This window comes from Cydia pomonella, chromosome 9 (genome assembly GCF_033807575.1).
Source record: "Cydia pomonella isolate Wapato2018A chromosome 9, ilCydPomo1, whole genome shotgun sequence".
Classification (NCBI taxonomy): domain Eukaryota; kingdom Metazoa; phylum Arthropoda; class Insecta; order Lepidoptera; family Tortricidae; genus Cydia; species Cydia pomonella.
Window position 1 is genome coordinate 3,393,395 of NC_084711.1, and position 21,710 is coordinate 3,415,104.

At 37.3% G+C, this 21,710-nt stretch overlaps 1 protein-coding gene and 1 long non-coding RNA gene across 5 annotated transcripts in view; both read left to right on the forward strand.

Moving 5' to 3' along the window:
• LOC133521144 (uncharacterized) overlaps positions 1-16,523 on the forward strand; it is a 64,120-nt gene extending 47,597 nt beyond the window's left edge. Inside the window, exon 2 of the long non-coding RNA XR_009799869.1 lies at positions 16,397-16,523. This is a non-coding gene — a long non-coding RNA (uncharacterized LOC133521144). The remainder of the gene's footprint in view (positions 1-16,396) is intronic.
• LOC133521123 (uncharacterized) overlaps positions 1-21,710 on the forward strand; it is a 614,754-nt gene that overhangs the window by 144,573 nt on the left and 448,471 nt on the right. The window lies entirely within an intron of this gene.

Consider the following 21,710-nt stretch of genomic DNA (forward strand, 5'->3'; position numbering starts at 1 on the left):
ACGGATTTTCGTCGACATCGACATGTCAGGTGAAATTGCGCGCCTTAGGGTCTCCCCAAACCAGTCGACGCGGAGTCGGCTTTCGCCGAGTGTTTTACACCACACTATTCGCATTTAGCCGATCGACCGTCTCCGCGGTTGTACACCTGCGTTTAGCAGTCTCATCCTCCTTGCGGCCGTAGAGACGCCCGATCGCCTGCGACTTGCTATCGCAACAGTTGTAAAGCGACGGTCGGCTCTCCCGTGCTCCGTCCTGCCGTCGAGACGTCAGACAGCACACGTACAGCCGTTGAGTCCGACGAACAGATGTAGGACAGCGGGTGATCGGCAATCGTAAATCTCATTTTTGGAGACTGGTTGTTAGTAACAACCTGAGTTTGAAATTGAACAGACCTGTAAGATTATTTTCCTTGGTAATTGTTACATATTATTATATAATAACCTGTAATGATGGATATTTTACTTGCACACTTCATCACTATACTTAGAGTCAGACACGTCATATAAACACTTATATTTACCGACTAATATTATTAAATGTTCCTCCGTCATTACTACTTCCGTGTTGTCAGATCTATTGCAGATTTTAATGTGGGTAGGGTAATAATTCAAATGAACAAATACAAACGCATCAGTAGCTACTTCGGCCGTCATCGGCTCTGTTCGGCCGTCGTCAGCTATGTTCGGCCGTCGAAGACGCTGAACGGCTTCCGCCAGCTCTGACCGGTCCTTATCGTAGGTACTCGGCCATGATCGGAGCCGTTCAACTCTTTCCGGCACCGTACGGCGGTATAAGGAGATTTATGAATGCGAACGTGTGCGGTAGGCTGCAAACAGCGTCGTACGAATGCGAACAGCTTTACGGCAAAACGCCGTTTTCCCGTCGAAAGACGTCGTTTCGCGTGGGCCGAGCCGATTTACGACTTATTCGCTCTTATTGCGTTGACATAAAGCTTTTTCCGTACGCGATTTGCCGAAATGGCGTCGACTAGTTTGGGGAGACCCTTACATATGATGTCGCCCCCGACATGTTGAGCGAAGTATCGCGGCACTTCAGTCAACGTCGCTGGCAACCCGTGTTGTGGGACAATTGTCCCTAGTCTATCCGTGGCTTTGGACGTTCTAGGCCGTGCGTTGTCTGTCAGTATCAGTATCTAAGTACTTGTACCACTCTATATGAAGATAATTGAGTACAAACACAAAGTGACCATGGAAACGTATGGGTAGCGTCTGTAGCCCTTTGGTCTATTAAATCTTGCCTTGAAGAAAATTGCGCAAAAACAGATAATAATTAAGTACTATTAAATTAATATAGACCTTGAATTAAGACTGGACCCCACACGACAAATCGCGAAAAACATTAATTTTAAAAGCTTTATCGAAAGCCTTAGGAAATGCCATTGTAACAAAAAGCCCCACAGGAAGCGCAGGTGCAGGTCTGTCTGTCTGTCTGTCCGAAACTTGAACCAAGCCGTTATTCACCGACCAATTCATCTCCAGTATAAGTTTAGCCTCCAATTCAGTACAGTCATTACACTTTTTCGGGTCAAGTTATGGTAGAAACAAGTTACAGATATTTTTTGTGAATAGATAGAATCACATCAAAGAACCAGCCGTATACATTATGTATGAATGCTTTCATTGATAATTCGAACCTGTTTGCGAGTATTGAATAAATATAAGGTATTAAATCGTATTCTTTGTTTAAATTGGTGTACATATCTTGTTCATGCTCGTTGAAATAATAGCCGCGGGGTCAAAGTCAGAACGTTTTCGATGAACAACTTACTTGAAGACAGTGTAGTTTAGGACGGAAAGGTCCTCAAAAAGCCGTACCATGAAACCACCCAACTCCAGTATTACGATTATAGTTAGGGTTGCCATAATTATTCAGAACTGATACGAGAGGAGTTCCATATTACATATTCACATAGGTTTGCTGCTCTATCACTATGTTGATTGTGACAATTTCTGTAGGTATTCTACATATATATGACGATATAATTGACATACAGGACAAAAATGGGACAGGTAAACACTAAATATATGGGACGCGATACTTAAATAAGGTGACAGTCCCGTATGTACGGGACGTACGGCAACCCTAATTATGGTCCCACAAGTTCAGTATGTAGTTAAGTATCACTAGCAATCTTCTTTTTTGGTGTTGCCTGAGTTATCCTTCCATTAATGAAATTATTTTACCTTAGAACTCCGACTTTCAAATAAAAGTTACGCCTGAACGAAGATATTCGAGATTTGCACCATAGTTGGGTTTTTCTGGACTATATAGTTCGTGTCATCCACGATGATTGGCAGATTTGTCAAATCTAACCTTTTATAACATTACATTACGAGCCAAGGCACGCGTCTTCGTGAATGACACTATCCATTCGGTGGTTGTACGGCACCCAGGTTCTGATTCTTAGGGAACCAACACCAGGTCTGCACAAGTGCACACGAACGGCTGTTATTGAAGGTCATTAGCTCCTTTGTCTTTACTGCATTTTTTTTGTATTAGAAAGAACTTCACAGAAGTTAACTTGTGGTTCCAAATCGGGCAATTTTGTGGTAAAATTTTGAAGTAAATTATTAGGATTGACCATGCTACATTAGATAATTCCATTATTGTTAACAATTAAAGAGCCTGATAAAAACTGCACGCTTACTTCTATGGAGTATTTTCTGATGCAAAAATAAACGAAATACATACAGCATATGTATTCGGCTGATAAAATTATGATGTCGTTGTTAAGTCAGGCAGTTTTTTGATTTGACCTTCGAATCTACTCGATTTTTTGTGTTCTAGATTACATTTGAACTTTGCTTTCGATTCTCAATTGTGTGTACACATATAATAATAACATATAAAAAAAATCCACCTGAAATCCTTTAATTTTTTTTTTCCTTATATTATAGGACATTATTACACAAATTGATTAAGTCCCACAGTAAGCTCAATAAGGCTTGTGTTGAGGGTACTCAGACAACGATATATATAATATATAAACATTTATAAATACTTAAATACATAGAAAACACCCATGACTCAGGAACAAATATCCATGCTCATCACACGAATAAATGCCCTTACCAGGATTTGAACCCGGGACCATCAGCTTCGTAGGCAGGGTCACTACCCACTAGGCCAGACCGGTCGTCATATTAACTTAACTGGTAATATTGACTGAGTGAACAAATATAACTTTACGCAAATGAGTGAACATTTTCGCTACGAAAGGGCATACAAATTAAACTAATTAGTGAAACTGGTAAGCGTAAAAACGGTTCCAAACCACTTTACATTTTGTTACAAAAACACCTAAAAATCTCCAAAAGGACATAATGACAATAATAACACGAATCCCACTTAAACAACATTACCATTCCTTATAAAATCACTCCGTTTAAAAAAGCATTCAAAAAATGCAGTCAGGTGCTATTCATTGCTTGTGGAAAAATGGAACAAAAAGTAGTCCAATCGCGCAGCTGCCATGGCTCGTGCCACATGTTTAAACGGCTTTTTTATTACCTTAAGAATATATTTCCAAGCTCATTTCTTATCCAAAACAACGCTTTCAATTACAACCTTAAGTCTTGTAGTTGAAATTGAAACGTAATCGAACGCGGCAGTGAGATAAGATCTTTCTACGGAAACCTTTACTCAGTTCCTTTTTTGAAAACGGCAGAATCTCTTGTTTAAATCAAATGCATTGTCGACAGGTGGGTAGCGGAACATTAATTGATACTAATGTATGTGTGTGCGTAACGGGTCTTACGATCTTTGTTGCGCGTGAGTCACTGCTGAAACTGTCTCAATTCTAAACAAGCTCATGTTATATACTACATATTCCTATCAGATAAGGAGAGAAATAACAATAAGTAGTACATTTCAGAAAACCAATACATCATTGGCTCATCACTTTGAATTGAATGCACATTCTTTTGCGCTTTTATAATATTGGTGTACTACGATTAATGTCATATTTATATTATACCGTATTCTTAAAGTTCATATTAGTGTCCGACCGAAGATTCGGTTTCGGCCAGTTTCGGCCAAAAAATCATGTTTCGACCGTAGTTTCGGATTCGGCCAAAAAAAACTTATCAGGCCGAAACTTACGAAATGGTAAAGACCATGCTATGAAACTAAACTATGTAACAAAGATCAAAAGTTGAGGAAGAAGTAAGACAACAATATCAATATACTGCTTTATGTATACAGAAATTGATTGGTTTATTGGAAAAAACAATTCCCTTAATGACAGTGCCACTGGACGGTCGACGCAGTCTTATCAGGCCGAAACGCTTAACGAAGGCAGCTTAACGATCTTTTACAGGATACATTTCGGAGAGTGTGCCGAGGAACTGCACAACCTTATTCCTCCGTCCCCATTTCACCATCGGACTACCAGACAATCGGCACTCCGGCACCGCTTCATGGTAGGTATTCCACAAATACGCACGAAGCGTTTTGCTTCAACATTTCTTATGCGAACTGCCAAGGAGTGGAATGCCCTGCCCGAGTCTGTGTTTCCGCATGAGTACAATCTGGGTCTCTTCAAGGCTAGGGTAAATAGGTATCTCATAGGTAAGCGTGCTCCACCGTAGACTGCATCATCACTTACCATCAGGTGAGATCGTGGTCAAACGCTTGCCTATCGTTATAAAAAAAAAAAAAAAAAAAAAAAAACTTACGAAATGGTAAAGACCATGCTATGAAACTAAACTATGTAACAAAGATCATAAGTTGGGGAAGAAGTACGACAACAATATCAATATACTGCTTTATGTATTCAGAAATTAATTGGTTTATTGGAAAAAAACAATTCCCTTAATGACAGTGCCACTGACGCGACAGTGTAATGAGTGCGCAGTCTTAATATGTGTATTAAAAGCGGTTTTATGGCATTCTAACATGTCTACAAAAGTTTCGGTTTCGGCCAAAACTAGAGCCAAAGCCGAACCTTCGGTTTCGGTTTCGGCATAAAAAAATGTTTCGTTCGGACACTAGTTCAAATACCGCTGGAGCGAATAACAGTCCCGCCTGACCTACTGATACTGAGCCTAAAGTAAGTTCGCACGTTTTTTACACATAACATTCTTCATCTATAATTTATTTATAATCTGATTATATATCGTGTCGAATTAATGATATATCGTCTCGGTATTGAGGTTATTAGATAATCCTGTTAAAAGTAAGATTAATAGTTCCGCTATTTAGAACACAATTTACGTTAGGATTTTGTCTACTTGATTTAATTAGTTTCGCATGCCATAGTTTTTTATATACATAGTTTTTTATATAACAAAAAGTAGTGGGGATCCGTTTAAGGCGCTTTGTCGTTTTTTTGAACCCTCGTAACTTGGGCTTGGATTGGATTATACCAGATAAACAAAACTCTCGGGATATACTATCAATAGTGAACTTATCAAGCATCAAAAATTTCAATTGTATAGCTCTTATACTTAAGATTGTATTCATATCTAAAAAAACCTCGATTCTGTTACTGACTCACTCACTCACTGACGATCATCAAAATCCTTAGGGTACTTCCTGATGTCCTAGGAAGCTGAAATTTGGTATCTAAGCTAGTATTAGTCCACAAACAACATAAATAATCTAAAACTTGGATTTTTTAGCCCCTAAGGGGGTGAATAGGGGGGTGAAATGGTGTATTGCGAAATTAGTGCTTGTAGAGTTAGAAGCTTGACTCTACAAGAAATCTGATAACTTTTTGACAGTCCGACCCTTATGGTTTCGTCTTGGCAAGATTTTACATGAAAATGTTTTTGATGGGATAAGTATTTACAATTTAAATACCAACAACCCACTTACTGTATTCTTTTTATTTTCCTCAGATTAAAAAAAACAGTCAGTCTCTTAATCTTAAACCAGATCAGTTACAGAGAAAGCGTCAGCGTCAGAATTCGGGCTAATCTCAGAAAGCCGCAAATTGCCCAAACTTATAATACAGATAAGAAGAACACGTTTCATCGTTTAATATAATTTGAGAATTATCAGTTGCGAGAATTAACCACTTGGATATGTTATACAGGATGGAAAAAAATCGTTGTTGAGCAAGGGCTTAGCTACTCGTAATATATCCTCTTACGGATGTTGATGGCAATGGTGGCTGATCTAAATATACAGCTATGCAATCTGCGTATTTGATATGTTAGAACAAAAAAAGAAATGTTTTTAATGTTTTTTTTTATGTCAGATAAAGATTTTAATGCAACCTTGTTGAATTTAAAATTATACCACGAATTGTTTTAATGCCAATACTGAAATGATCTTCCCCATAATTTCGTTATTCGTGATCTCTGATATAATCTGTTTCACGAATTCGGTGATGGAATTGGCTCTGACACGATTTTGTCCCGTTTTCAAACCGAAATGCCAAGGTATTTACTCTGTATGGATGGATTTACATATACAGTACCGTAGCCATTGTGGTATAAACTAAACATTTATTTTAAGTTCTTTTTTAGCATTAATTGTGGCTTACAATAGGTTTTTAAATGATAAAAATAACTAGTAATAGCATATACTATGTATTACACGTATTTAGTATTTTTATCCTTCAAATTTTCTTCGAAACACACAAGTGAATTTCTGTCACAATTGTACAGTTTTTATAACTGACTTATATTAGTTGTGGGTAGGTACCAAAACCCTCAATTTTATGCGGTCCAGCTGTAACCTGAGCTTTAGCAGCTAGGCCAAAAATCCCAGCAAACATTTTTTCGCACATGAGAGGATTTTAACACTATAGCATAAGTAAGTATACGTGGCATGCAATTAAACTGAAGCACGCTGGAGGACGTCTGGCTGCAGGGAATGGAGGGCTTTCCGGCTGTGCTACCTAATTTGAAATCTTTAAGGCACTTCGCGAGGAAAGCGTGTTGTTTATAAATAAATATTATAAGGACATTATTACACAAATTGACTAAGTGCCACAGTAAGCTCAATAAGGCTTGTGTTGAGGGTACTTAGACAACGATATATATAATATATAAATATTTATAAATACTTAAATACATAGAAAACACCCATGACTCAGGAACAAATATCCATGCTCATCACACGAATAAATGCCCTTACCAGGATTTGAACCCGGGAACTAGGCCAAACCGGTCGTCACGTTTATCATATTTTTCTAATTATTTTCAAATTCATTCATTCATTCATATATATATATATGAATATATTTTCTCTTGATTTTTAATGATTATTTTTATAATTCTATGGCGACTGACTGACTTTTTTCCTAATTTTTCTAAATCTCTAACTATTTATGCTAATGTCTTAATTTCAATTTTGTTATTTTTCAATGCTTAGATTTGACACATTATATTTGCACGCTTGCATGCAAGCAAAATACACATTGTACCTGAATAGTCCTAACACCTTATGTTACTGTATTTTTGCAAATAAATAAATGATTGATTGATTGATTGATTGATATCATATATACTTTAGCGAAAATGCGTATAATAATATACACTTTATTGCAATGGATCAAGGTAAAGAAATGTATACATATTTATGAACTCGACACTACCTGGGTGTACACTTTTACACATGTAGCATTTTAGCATTCTTTCTCTTTTTATAACCACTTAAGAACTATCGGGAATCGCTCTTAAACCATAAGTGTAGCAAATTTATGTTCTCCGCTTATCTAAATCTGTGCATAAAATATTGTGACAACCCTAATGGCTTTTGCGTATTTAATTTGACAACATCGTATCTGGTTTTACGAAATAGTTAAAAGTGAATTTCCAGGAGAAAGCAATTGGGTTGATTATCGACTAGCATTTAGGAAAATGATATGATAAGTGATTTTGTTGATTTTTTGTTTCAAGGTTGACGATATGGCGATGCACGTAGGTATTAATTCGTAAATAAGAAACATTGTTGAGTAGTATGTTTCTAGAGGAAACAGTTACCATCAAATAGATAGTAAAGGACACAGTGGCCAAATATATGGGGACAATTCATTATTTCATTTTATTTATTCCATTGAAACCATGTTGTAAATTTTGGTCTTACATTTGGTCAAGTATGTACATGATACCCTGCTAGGGTGTACAATATAGTATTTTAAATTCTAATTTCCCATCACCACGACCACTATTTTACTATCATTTAAGTTCATGAAAAATTTGATATTTGAGCGTTTCTTTTTTTTGCTATTTTTGTATGTGACCTTTCTTGCCATTTTTGTGTAATTTCTAGTCCGGATCGCGAGCCCTTTTCATCCTTATAGGAAAAAAAGTGTACCAAAAGTTTCATACAGTTTTCAAACTTTCCTTTTTGTTACCGCCATACAAAGAACACCAATGGGGAAATGGGGAAATGAAAAAAAACCCTGGAACATTTTTTTATCCCATTAGAATCGAAAAAGCTCGTGATTCCGAGTAGAAAAAACCCAAAATTTTTGAAAAATTACAAAATAAATGAAATGGGCATTTATTATGTAAAAATACAGAAAACATGAGCAAATCTCAGTCACCACACTCTCCACTAAATTCCAAGAACGTAGGTAATGTTATTCTGCATGACTTTCAAAAGAATTTGTATTATTCATCTATTCATATTTACGATGAAAATAGAAATTCCAAGAACGATATTTAAAAGCGCGTTTTGAACTCTGGACCTTATTTGAAACAATGCGTAGGAAGTTTGGGAATGTAACATTACAAATACGTAGTCCAAGTTTGTCTAGAAGAGATAGCTTTTTATTAAAATGTGCAATACAGAGTACCTATTGTATTGTTAGAGCGTCTCTTAAAAAACCACTTTCATTAATTGTGTATTTTTTTCTGAATCACGAGCTCTTTCGATTCTTATGGGATAAAAAAATGTCCCAGAGTTTTTTTCCTATTGTGTTACGATTTCCCCATATACTTTGTATGGCTTAGAGCCATACAAGGCAAAATAGCATATGCATAGCAGTGGAAAGTGTGGTGACTGAGATTTGCTCATGTTTTCTGTATTTTTACATAATAAATGCCCATTTTATTTATTTTGTAATTTTTCAAAAATTTTGGGTTTTTTCTACTCGGAATCACGAGCTTTTTCGATTCTAATAGGATAAAAAAATGTTCCAGGGTTTTTTTCATTTCCCCATTTCCCCATTGGTGTTCTTTGTATGGCGGTAACAAAAAAGAAAAATTGAAAAATGCACAATTGAGGGTTCCATAAAATGTTAAAATGCTAAGACAGTAGCAAATAAAAAGCGCACAAGAGCAAAGGCAAGTTTTTAAACATAAAAAATATAATCATTTTGATATTTTTAAGACTCTAGGTTCTAAAATCCAATTGGAAAACTTGTTTGAATTTGGAATTTTAAATTACGGTTTACAATTAATATAATTTGTGCGTATTGTCAAAGAATTTTTAGTTTCGTACCTACCTTTGTTACAATGCCAATCAATATGAGAGTCGCTAAAGACCATATTGGCACTGCAATTAACTTCCTAGACCGTATTTTAATATTTTAGTATTAGATACGTATTAGAAAACCAAAACTTCAGCGTAGGATGTAATTCAAATTAGTATTAAATAAAATAAATAAATAAATAAATATTATACGACATTATTACACAAATTGACTAAGTCCCACAGTAAGCTCAATAAGGCTTGTGTTGAGGGTACTTAGACAACGATATATATAATATATAAATATTTATAAATACTTAAATACATAGAAAACACCCATGACTCAGGAACAAATATCCATGCTCATCACACGAATAAATGCCCTTACCAGGATTTGAACCCGGGACCATCAGCTTCGTAGGCAGGGTCACTACCTACTAGGCCAAACCGGTCGTCAAAATATTGTTTTCAATCTGACTCCACAAGACAGGCATAGCCTAGTGTGGCAGTCATAGGTTAAGGAAAACTTGTACTTGTACTTGTTGTTGTTGTTGTATTTTTATTTTATTTATTTATTTTATTTAAAACCGGGTCTATGGCGAATGTTTTTTCTTACGTTTATTTCCGACGATTCGACACAGGTTTCACTGGTCGTGGTCGTGGTTGATGTTCCAGCAAAATATCAAAACAGAGATTTGTGTATAGTCGTGCGATTTGTAGCTGGCCCGAAGCGGCTAATCTTTTGTCTATTGTTAATTAAAACCGCGCGTGCCACTACCTGCAAAAAAAGAGTCGCATAATTCTAATTGTCACCTGAGCGCGGGCTAGTCCAACACTCAAAAAACCAGTGTAGTCTGCTCTCCGTTAACGCGCCTTTGTTACGCATATCGAGGACACATTTTAGACTGGTTCGGTAGCGTTTGACTTGCCGGCACTCAGTAACCGTATAGGGACCACACAAGAAATCGCAAATTATTTTTCCATTTGTTGATTTTGAATCTTATTTCAATTACCATAGGAGTTGTAATTAAAAAACCCTTTTTTTGCAGGTAGTCGCATGCGCCGTTTTAGTTAACAATGGACAAAAGATAAGCCGTTGGGGGCCAGCTACAAATCTAATAACTATAACTACCTGACGAAAAGTGTATGAAAAAGTTTGGGGTAGTCATTTAAATTTCAAACTACTATATCGGTCTATCAGTACCCCTAGTGTAAATTTGATCGACATCATAACGTGACGAACGCGTTTGCGTTAAGTTTCATTTTGTATAGGATTTTGAGTTTCCAAAACGTCCCGCTTGGCGCGCTCTTTCTAAATCCAATACAAAATGAGACTAAACGCAAACGCGTACGTCACGTTTCGAAATCGAATTTATTTACACTAGGGGTACAGATTGTCTCAAACGGAGCGCGTAAAAAGTGACACACTCGATACGAATGACGTTTACATAATAGCGGGGCTCATTGCTTGAGTGTTAGTTTGTATTCAGTTGTTTTTTATATAATCGAAGACATAACTTATAACATATTTATCACACTGGGTAAAATGTAAAAAGATTAGTTTCTCAATTCATAAGATCACCAAAATGATGAAAAATTAAAATGAACGAGGACACTATCGTACGGGGTCCATTAAACCCCGTACGGCAAAGTTACGTTAACAATCTTAATATTATTGATCTAGTACAATGTGCCACACAAGGCAATAAGTTTTACTTCACCTATTGGACTAATATGGGTTTATCAGATTGCCTCAAACGGAGCGCGTAAAAAGTGGCACTTTCGAGTTCGCACGCTCAATACGAATGAGGTTTACATAATAGCGGTGCAGACTGCTTGACTGTTAGTTTGGCAAAGATTAAAATAGGTGCGATGTTGTTGCCTAAAAGGACTGATACTTTCTGAGTACGTTATTTTCTTACGCTCTAGCGGTGCAGACCGTTTCGCTGTTACTTTGACGAGTATAAAAAGTTCTGATCTGATAGGTTTACTAACTATATTATGTCTGATACCTACTTTGTAAGTAAGTTATTCTACAAAATGTTTTGTCGTATAAATTTATGTCTCTTCGTACAAATAAGATACGACGTTAGTACAATAGTATATCTTTTTTAATTTCACGTTTTGCGTGCGACTTACTATTTTAAAATGCTGAATTATAATGGCACGGCAAGACATTACTTAGTTAGTTAGTTAATTATGCTGGACATTTTTCCGCAAATCGATGTGCCTATTTTGCGTGAAAACGAGGTAGCACTACTCTAGCCACACCAGCTCCTCCACGAAACCTAGCAGTATTTTCAGGGTGCTAACTGCCTAGCGGAGCGCGCTGGTGGCAGCCATCGGGACAAATGATCTCTCGCTGCACAGCGTCGTGGCGGCCATGTTGGACAGCGAGAGATCCTGGGAGGCGGTGACCTCCTTTTGTGACGCGGTTGTCTCGCAAAAGGAGGTCGAGGAGCGGGAGCGCGAGGAGGACCCAAACGCGCTCCCGATCAGGCGAAGACGAATGGGCAGGAGACTTAGGCGGTTCGCCATTGCGAATCGCGCTATACCTCAGTAGGGCAGCGGGTGAGGGACCCGCACAACACGGCCCTACATGGGAGGGGGGAGAGTCAGTTATGCGTTTGCTGACTCTCCCCAAACTGGTGTGAAGTCCCGGTTCATCCGGGTCGGGACCGCCGGGGGGGTGAATAGTAGAGGGGGTTACGGAAGGAGCGAGTCCCACATACCGCCCCCCCAATGGGCTTCCCTCGCCCGGGGGGCGATGATGCGTAAATGCATTCACCCCTGCGATACCAAAAAAAAAAAAAAAGGGTGCTAACTGCCTCCTTTAGTGTGCACGGAGTCCCAAGGTATTTGTTCCTGTATACGTCTACCTGTTTACAATCTAGGAGAATATGTTTCGTTGTTTCCTCTTCTCCCATGCACGCTCTTGGGTCCCGTTTTACCCATATTATGTAGGTGTTTGTTTAGTGTGTAATTACGGCAAGACATTATAATTTAGGGATTTTTTCTCAGTTTTCTGTACCTAGTTATATTAAGATGGATTAATATGGGTTTACCGCGAGGATGATTGCAACAATTCAGACATTACATTATTCATAAAGAAAAAGTTTGAAAAATTACGAAATATCATTTGATATTTACCAGTCGATTTCGGTGAAGGAAAAACATCGTGAGGAAACCGGACTAATTCCAACAAGGCCTAGTTTACCCTGTGGGTTGGAAGGTCAGATGGCAGTCGCTTTCGTAAAAACTAGTGCCTACGCCAAATCTTGGGATTAGTTATCAAGCGGACTCCAGGCTCCCATGAGCCGTGGCAAAATGCCGGGATAAAGCGAAGAAGAAGAAGTTTGAAAAATTAAATGGTGGCCCAAAATAAGCAGATAAAAATTTTACTGTTTGTTTAAATAATACGATTTGTTGTAGTTATATGAAAGCAGTTAAATAAATTGAAAAATCCTTATGAACTTCTTGTAAACGTAATTCTGGGTCAAACTCTCATGGATGAAATTATAATACATACATTGAACCAAACTTTTACTAATCCTAAAAGATTTAATTCAATAGACACTATCGATAGATCAGTCTGTAGCGCACCGCTCTGTGACCACATTTGCACCGTACCGTACCTTTTACGGCAACCTGTAGTATTATGGTTTTATTCCAATTTATCAAGCAGACAAAATCTAAAACTAACTCCAAACACTAAAAGTATTGGTCTCTACTTACACATCATTATCAGGGATCTAAAGGTCACAGTTACGCTGGTTTTTCTGAGTATTCGCCTCGCTTGCGTGCTTGTAGTTAATGTGAATATAGTGCGTATACGCAGGTCACGCCGCGGCATCTTTGATGGTTCCGCGTACTATTGTTATCTAATTATCCGTGTCTTTGTGTTTATTAAGCAGTTGTTAGATAGCGGTTTATGTTGAAATAAGTTCTTCAAGCCATTTGATACTTAGTTGCTGTATGCAATACAGGTGGTCCAAACGTTTTTTTTTTGTGGCATATTTGATAAATTTAACTAAGTAAGTAATTGTTGCGTTTTTGTATCAAAGGTAAAGAAATACAATAATTGAATTTAAACAAAACGAATCTTCAAAATATTTTCTATAATATTTTTTATTTTTAATGACATTGTAAAAGATGTGTAAGTGAGAAAAACTAAAAATTCCTTGGCGCTAGGTATTATTTAACCTTTAACTATTTATATTATTATTTATCTATTTAACCATTGCTGCCCTACGGGATATATAAGTACCGTATACAGCACAACCTGCAATTGTTTAAATAGCGCAGTTCTGAGGAAAGATATTTTTATAAATTTGAGAAATAACTAAAATAAAATTGTTATTCATACTTAATCACATATACAACTGTAAACCATAGTTCTATTATTAAACTATAGTCGGTTGGTTTTGTGGTGCTTGAGAATGAGAGACATCTTAATAAATAAATATTTATTTGGAGACAATACCGGGTGTGGCCTGTAGCACGAGCAAGTTCCTAGTGACTCTAGTGAGTGCAGTCAGACTTTTACTAAACGCGTTTACACCTTTACTGTTTAAGATTATGAATTTTAGTCAGTTAGGCGTGTGGCCTGTTAACTCTACGTAGTCTACGTGTTACAGATAGCCCCCTCTGTAGGGCGTGCATGGAGGCAGAATAGACAGCCGTCCACGTCATTCTCGAATGCCCAGGGCTGGCAGAGTACCGGGCACAACACCTCGATTCGCCGGGGCCAGAAGTCGTCGGCAACATCAAGGGTCTGGTAGGCTTCTTGGTAGAGTTGGGTTGGCAAGAGTAGTCCCGACAACCTACCACGCAAAATAGGCGAGATTAATTGACGTCGAATTGCGGAAACTCAGCTCGCGAGTACCTATTACCTAAGTTAGGGGTGTGAAACGCTCTACATCCATGAATTGAAGTGTACTGGCAACACGTCCTATGCATTCAGCTGCGCATAGACACGGAGCGTTGAACTGGCGCGTGCGCAATTAGCCTGCGCGCCGGTGAGAATCTGCGGTTACCGTGCACCAGGATAGTCTTGGTACTTGCTACGTTCAAATCTATTGATGAAGTGAGATTCTGCAGATTTTTTTATTTTTAAAAACTAAGTTAATTATTGGCTTTTGCGATGAAAACGAATGAAACCAATGTTGTACTTAATAATTGTTGATGTGCTTTTTTGCTTATATGTAAATTCCATGTTGACGTGTAAAAGTGCCCTTGTGGCCTATTTGCTGATTTTGAGGAGAACGTACCTTAGCATAACAAACATAAAAAAACTTCTCATCTTGCCATCAGATCAGACTTAGTAAGTTTGGAAAGTTTTTATTGTAAAATTCTTGGTGTCAGTTTCCTCATAGTCAATAACACAAATTGAGTCCGAAGCTGCCTAAGTAATACATATTACGTTTTCGAGCGCATGTGTCTATATATCAGTTACAGTTTGACAGATTACAATATTATGTCCTCCTTCCATCATCCTTGCGTCGTATTCCTCAACATTGAAGGTCATGACTTCTCTTTTGTATCACTTTTCTCTTTCTCCATCTGTTTCTGTCTCGGACGGCGTGGAGAGCCATGTCAACTGTATTACAATATGTATGAGGTATCAATTTTTTTTTACATGCCAAGTATCAAAACCGCGCTATTACAAAACATACTAGAACGCTAAATTATTTTTACCGCCATTCTTAATCGCAATCAGTGCACTTCCGTTGCGCTGTGCAGCGACTTAATAAGTGCATATATCTGTCTATCCCCATTGCCTTGTAATGTTCTACGACCATCATAAGCTGGATCCTGGCGTCTATAACAACTGTGCTTTGTCAGGGATCATTCTTACCGTGGATTTACTTAAGTTATGTGAATAACATGATGCATGCAATGCATGCATCTAACTATACCAATCGAAAAGGGCTTAAGGTAGTATGTTACATGGGCACTTAGGATCTTTTTCAATTGGTTCAGATCTCTGATAGTTTTAAATGACTTGGCTATTAGTTTGAGTTAGTCAATTTGTTTAATTGGTGGTTTGATACTGACCAAATTTGGCTTCGTTTTTAAGTTGTTTCATTATAGGTCAAGTGGGCAATCATAACTGTTTTCTAAGTGTGTTTAGTACTAAGTGGCACTTAGTAATAATGTGCTAGTCTCTTTAATATTCATAAGGAATTCTTATGCATAATATATAATCTTCAAAGAATGAACATTTCAATCTCGACATCCACAATGACACTCAACTTCTCCTCATTCTATTAAGATAATAAATACTACTGGGAAAGGCTTTGCACCAAAATATAAGTACGAGTAATAATATACACAGGTAGCTATTATTATTACTACCTACAGTCAGATTTAAGTTTTTTATTAAGTAGTTTTAAGGCCCTTCGGGACAATCCCGACTTCACTCATCACAGTTGATAACTACAACAGTAGCTATTCGCAGGTTGTTTCATGAGTCAGTAGAAACAAGCACTCAATGAAAATAGAGAATATCTGCTGTAGTTATCGCATTTATTTTCTATTTCGAAATCTCTTTCTGTTTAAATAAACCTTTATCTGACTGTTAATGCCGAAAGCTAAGCTTCTAAACCAGCTATTCTCAAACTGTCCCCTGCTCCCTGACTTTCTCCTCCTCAGACTTAGCTAATAATTTAGGCCGAAAATGTTGAGTATTTAAGTCAGTATTTATAGGCAGCCGCGTGTATGGAACGTTTTAAAATCTAGCTTATTATGTATATAAACACAAATTAGACCCGGGTACGTCCTTAAACTACATCCACAGGAGAGGTATATCGGCATTGTGAATGTCATCTCGCTTTTTGTGGTAGGGCACAGCACAGCGGATGTCATTCCAGATCTAGAGCAGAGCCCAACTGGGGAAATACCTCCACCTTACAGAGAACCGCAGCCAAATAACACTAGACCCTACTCATAGTGTTGTGTTCCTGCCGGTGAGTAAGGTTGCCAGAGCTCAACGAAGGGAGGGAGGGGTGTTAGGGTCGGCAACGCGCATGTATCTCCTCTGGAGTTGCAGGCGTACATAGGCTACGGAGACTGCTTACCATCAGGCGGGCCGTATGCTTGTTTGCCACCGACGTAGTATTAAAAAAAAATTGACACGACTTGTTTCGATTCTTCGAGGGTTCATGATTGAAAACCGAGAATTTTATTTTCATACTACATCGGTAGCAAACAAGCATACGGTCCGCCTGAACGTAAGCGGTCACCGTAGCCTATGGACGCCTGCAACTCTAGGGGCTTTACATGCGTTGACCCTTTAAAAACCTGTATTTACACTCCTCTTTTGAAGAAACTCATACTGTTGCCCTTTAGGAAACCTCTGCAGGGAGCAGGGATCGGAAACCGGTATTTTTTGTATGAGAACGAAAACGGTATTTTTTCGTTCTTTGTTAATTACTTCATTTCTAATTAGGCAATCTAATAATACGAAGTCGTCATCTGAAAACACAACTGAGTCCTACATTTAGAGTATAAAATAAACCGAAATATATGGTTATTTCGATGTTTTTGCAAAAAACCGGTTCCGATCCCTGGCAGGGAGCTTATTTCACAGCCAGAGCATCCGCGGGAGTAAAATTCCTCTTAAACCGCACAGTGCCATTTACCATTTAGATATTTTAGGGCAAAACGGCTCAAGTCAAAACCTTGTAATGTTTTAATGCCCCTTGATATTTTTTTATAATATTTAGACTCAACTTTGACTTTAAATCGCCCGGACCGTATATCACAGGCGTTTGCGAGCCATGCTTTGGTTTGAGAACCGACGTAAATATTTCACAACATTAAAGTCTTTAAGACCCTACTTGACAGACGTAGGGTCAACTAGGCCCTTCGAGTCCCGTAAGATCAGCTATTGTTGAGGTCTCGTTAGATTGACAGCTTTGTGTGGGGTTATAAAGTTGTTAGGTAATATGACAGGGAGAGTGATCGGCAAGTTAGTCAATTAAATTAGAGATTTAAACGTATGAAATACACTTTACAACAATTTTTTCAAAACACAAAATAGTAAAGTACGTACCTAAAGTTGAAATATTTCGAAAATGATAGGATATTACCAGGCTATTACCAATATTTTATTTATTTATTAATTAACCATAGATTGCTACATCGCTATATTATTCCCGGTCCTTGCTAGGATTTGTCAGCTTGATTTTATTTCAAATCGGGATTAATGGACTAGTCATTTTATTAGCCTTGGTTTATATAATATAAATTATTAATACTTATTGACCGAAGCGTAGCGTAGGTCTACGTTTTGACTCGCGCAATCTGCTTTCGTATGTCCGGATGTTCTCCTCTACAGGTCGCAATTCTCAACCGATTCGCGTGAAATTTTGCGACCATATTCTATGATCAAATAGAATTTTTTTGTCGATCCAGTTTTTGGAATTTTTTCAAAATGGCGGAGTCATGGTACGTCGCGCCTAAACAAATAGCCGTATCGATATCATAAAAGTTTCCTCCTTGTGAGACATGGTTACAGAGTGATTTGCGAAAAATTCAGATATTTTAGAACGCTGGTTTAGGGGGTATTTAGATATTTAGATTTTACTCGAGAATAAGTAGCCTAATTTCACCGTATCATATATATCCATTCGTGGCTCAATTGTAATACACTAGCTTTACAATCATGAGGTTCCGGGCTCAAATCCCTAACATTGAAATCTTCTTTGTTTTTTTTTTTGCTCTTTAATTTCCTATTTTTTATTGACTAAGCTTTGTAACAGGGAGAGAGAAGAGGACCCTGGATCTATTCCCTGAATTGTAACATTTTGTATTTTTTTTGTATTTAAATTTCGTATTGTTGATCAAGCGAGCACGAAGCGCGAACAAAGCGTATTCGTTTCAGTTTTATTGTCTGAACTTTTTTTACAGCCGTTAAAGTTCAAGGAGACGGACAGTAGCGCAGGCGAAAACGGGTTCATGTTTAAAAAAAATCTGAGCAGTTTTTGTATTTGCATTAATTTATCAACTTTGGCTTTGCTATAGAGACGTAGTTGTAGATTGGAATATTGATATTATATTAGGAATAGAAGTTTAAACGTAGATGTATGTTATATTGCTTTAATAAAAATAAAAATATTTATCATAGCTAAAAGAGGGAAACGGTTTTCTAGCATATTTCCTGCGTGCAGTCGCCGCAGAAAGTTTCGGTACGGTTCGTGGCATTCTTTTAGAAAATTTAGGTGCATATAGATTACTAAGAGCCAGCGATGCTTGCTATAATCTTGTCTACAAAAATTCAGGGCACAAATTTGCAGGAACACATTATATATCTTCTGTTGATATTTTAGTCAAGGTATTCGATGTAGCAAAATGATGTTTTAGTGGATTAAATTGCCAAATCCTATAGAGATAAAACACTACAGAGTGAAGCTCTGATGGCCCTTCTTCTGCCGACGAAGATGGAGGTGGTTCTACTTTTACCATTCAGGGGATGACCGACTAACTGTGGGCGTTTGGAAACGGGAAAGGGAGTATTTTCTCTTTTCTTCCCATTTTGTAGGCGTTGGCAAAGAGAATTTGAAATGGAGGTGGATTGTCAAACAAAATTTTGTTGCTACAGTAAAATTGCTGCTATATCTTTCGACACATGATAAAAATTTGTAAACGCCATTTGACTTTCCTTTCCTTGATGATCTTTTTGATCCTTATTCGTTTACTAATATATGTTATAATTGTTAAAGACCTAAAGTGGCGCCATCTAATAGATTAAAGGCCAAATGTTTGACAGCATCGTTTCGAGCGATGGCACCATAACGTTCCAAAAGTTTTAATCATGTGTCCAAAGATGGCAGTAAATTTACGTGTCTACAAAGTTTTCTTAGTTAATAATTAATGAAAACTCCTTTTCCGTGCGGGCTTTTTAAATTCTAATATACGAAAAAGTATCTATAAAAAATTAAGAGCAATTAACATTATTTAGAGGTCGCTATAAATGAAACAATATTGCTATACAAAATAGTATGAAAATAAATTGACCCATCAATAATTCTGCTTTGGAAATGTCTTTAAGGGCTCTTTATTCATTTTATTTATTATTTATAAGTATGCTAAAAAAGATGGCGATCGTTTTTTTAGGTAACTTTGCATTTTTTTATTTGTATGAGGATATTGCAAATCACAAAATCATAGCGACCACCTAATCATTCGCAAATGAGTTCAATTTGTGAAGATAAAATCCTTTCAACTTTTTTTACATACAAAGTTGGACCATCCTATTCGATAATTATGTTTTTTGTCAATTTCGTTTTTACAAATTCTTCTAAACAGCGGAGCCATACATTTATTCAGTTTTAAGGGCTCCTCTACACGATGGCTAAGCGTAGGCCAATGTAAGGGACGCAGCTATGCGGTGAAATGAGATAGCAATATCACTTGCTCCCTCTAACGCAGTGGTTCCTAACCTTGTCAGTTCTGCCACCCCTATGACTAACTAGGGAACCCGATTTTACCCCTACTCCCAATAAATATCAATATTCTTTCTTACAGGTCTAATTTCTGTACCTCCGTAAAATACCAGATTTACCACTACGGGAGTAATTACCCCCAAGTTAGGAACCGCTGCTCTAACGCATAAATGTGCCCCTAGGACTTGCCTACGCTGGGCCATCGTGTAGAGGAGCCATAAGCTATGCTCGCGAGGTCTACAGCTCACAGAGCTACTAGTTATTTAGACTTGAGTAGGTACTTTTTTGTAGAAGGAAAGTTTTTTGCAAGATCCTATTCAGAGAGATGATGGCACCTGAAGAATCCGGAAAAATGCCGAGATCGAGGAGTTTGTGGCCGAGCCCAATATCATCGGCGAAACGAAAGCCCACAGACTTCGCCGGTTCGGTCATCTACTCGTACTCAGAATGGGAGAGGATCGTGCTGTCAAGAGGGCGTTCTTGGGACGACCGACTGGTAGCCGTGCGGTGGGTCGGCTCAGATATCGCTGGGAAGACAGTGTGGCGGCAGATCTGCTTCAGCTTCGCGTCAGTAACTGTCAGGAAGTTTCGCAGGATCGGGACAGGTGGCACGCTCTCGTTTCGGAGGTTAAGATTCTTTTGGATCACTTAGCTAGAATAGTTAGTCAGTTATTTAGGTACTTAAAAAAAACACGGCTAAACCATCTGAAAAACATTTTTTTTTTTTCATGTAAATGTTATTCATACCTCGTTTTTAATTAGGTACATATTTTGTTTTTTAATAATATGTACTACAATTTACACAGACCTAAATTTTAAATCTTGTAATTTAGTAATTTCCTCTATTAATATTAGATACCTAATTACTATGTTTAATCCATATTATCCAATTATATAACATCCCAACACTGCAATCGATCATATTTGGCCGCAGGCGTGAATCATATCTAGGCTATGCTAATTTTAGGCTACCCAGGTCGGCTAAAACTGCTCATAATCTACGTTATTATAATTTAATACCAGATTACTCGTACTATACCACGAGTTATGGTTTAGATTTAATCTAAAATTGTCTGAATTTCATAATAAATTATCGGTAGTCGATTCTGGTTGCGTTTGGTATTGGCTTTGTTGCGTAATTTTAGAACTTGGTTGTGTTTTAATAGAATTTTGATTGCGTCGCCTTATCGAAAAGTCTAGTAATCCTGTTGAACATTTCTACCACCTACAGAGTATTGGACTAAAACTTACAATTTAATTGTTATGCGCAATTGAAAAGTCCGTTTAGGACTTTTTTTGATAAGTAAAGGGAAATTTATTTACAATAACAATATACATAATGGATATGTACAGAGGATTACCATCACTAGCTTAAATCTTCTTGAGGCATTGTACCAAGGATGCTGGCGGCATTTCCTCGTTGTATCGCAATACTGATACGTTGTGTGAGGAAGCCAGCTCTTCGGTCACCAGTTACGTCAACCACAGTTACGTAGTTACTTATCAAAAACGTGTCAAAATTTTCTCGAATTATTTTACTATTATTATGTCCTGACATACATAGGCCAAATACAGCGATTTACATAAATTGAATAAAGTTGACTTACTCGTACTTTGTTATACATATTTTCGTATTTCTATTCGACGGATGAAGATCAAATCGATAAAATGTTATGTTTATTCATTAATGTAATTTACGACATAATTTAATGCCGCAGGGGGATAGTTTTTAATTATTTATTTTAAGATTAGTTTTTATTTATTTTTAGATTTAGATTTTAAGTTTTATAGGTTAATGTATTGTGTAAATTTAATACGTTTTTGAAATAAATTATGTTTAGGCTTCAAAGGCTCAAAAAACATTAATCTAT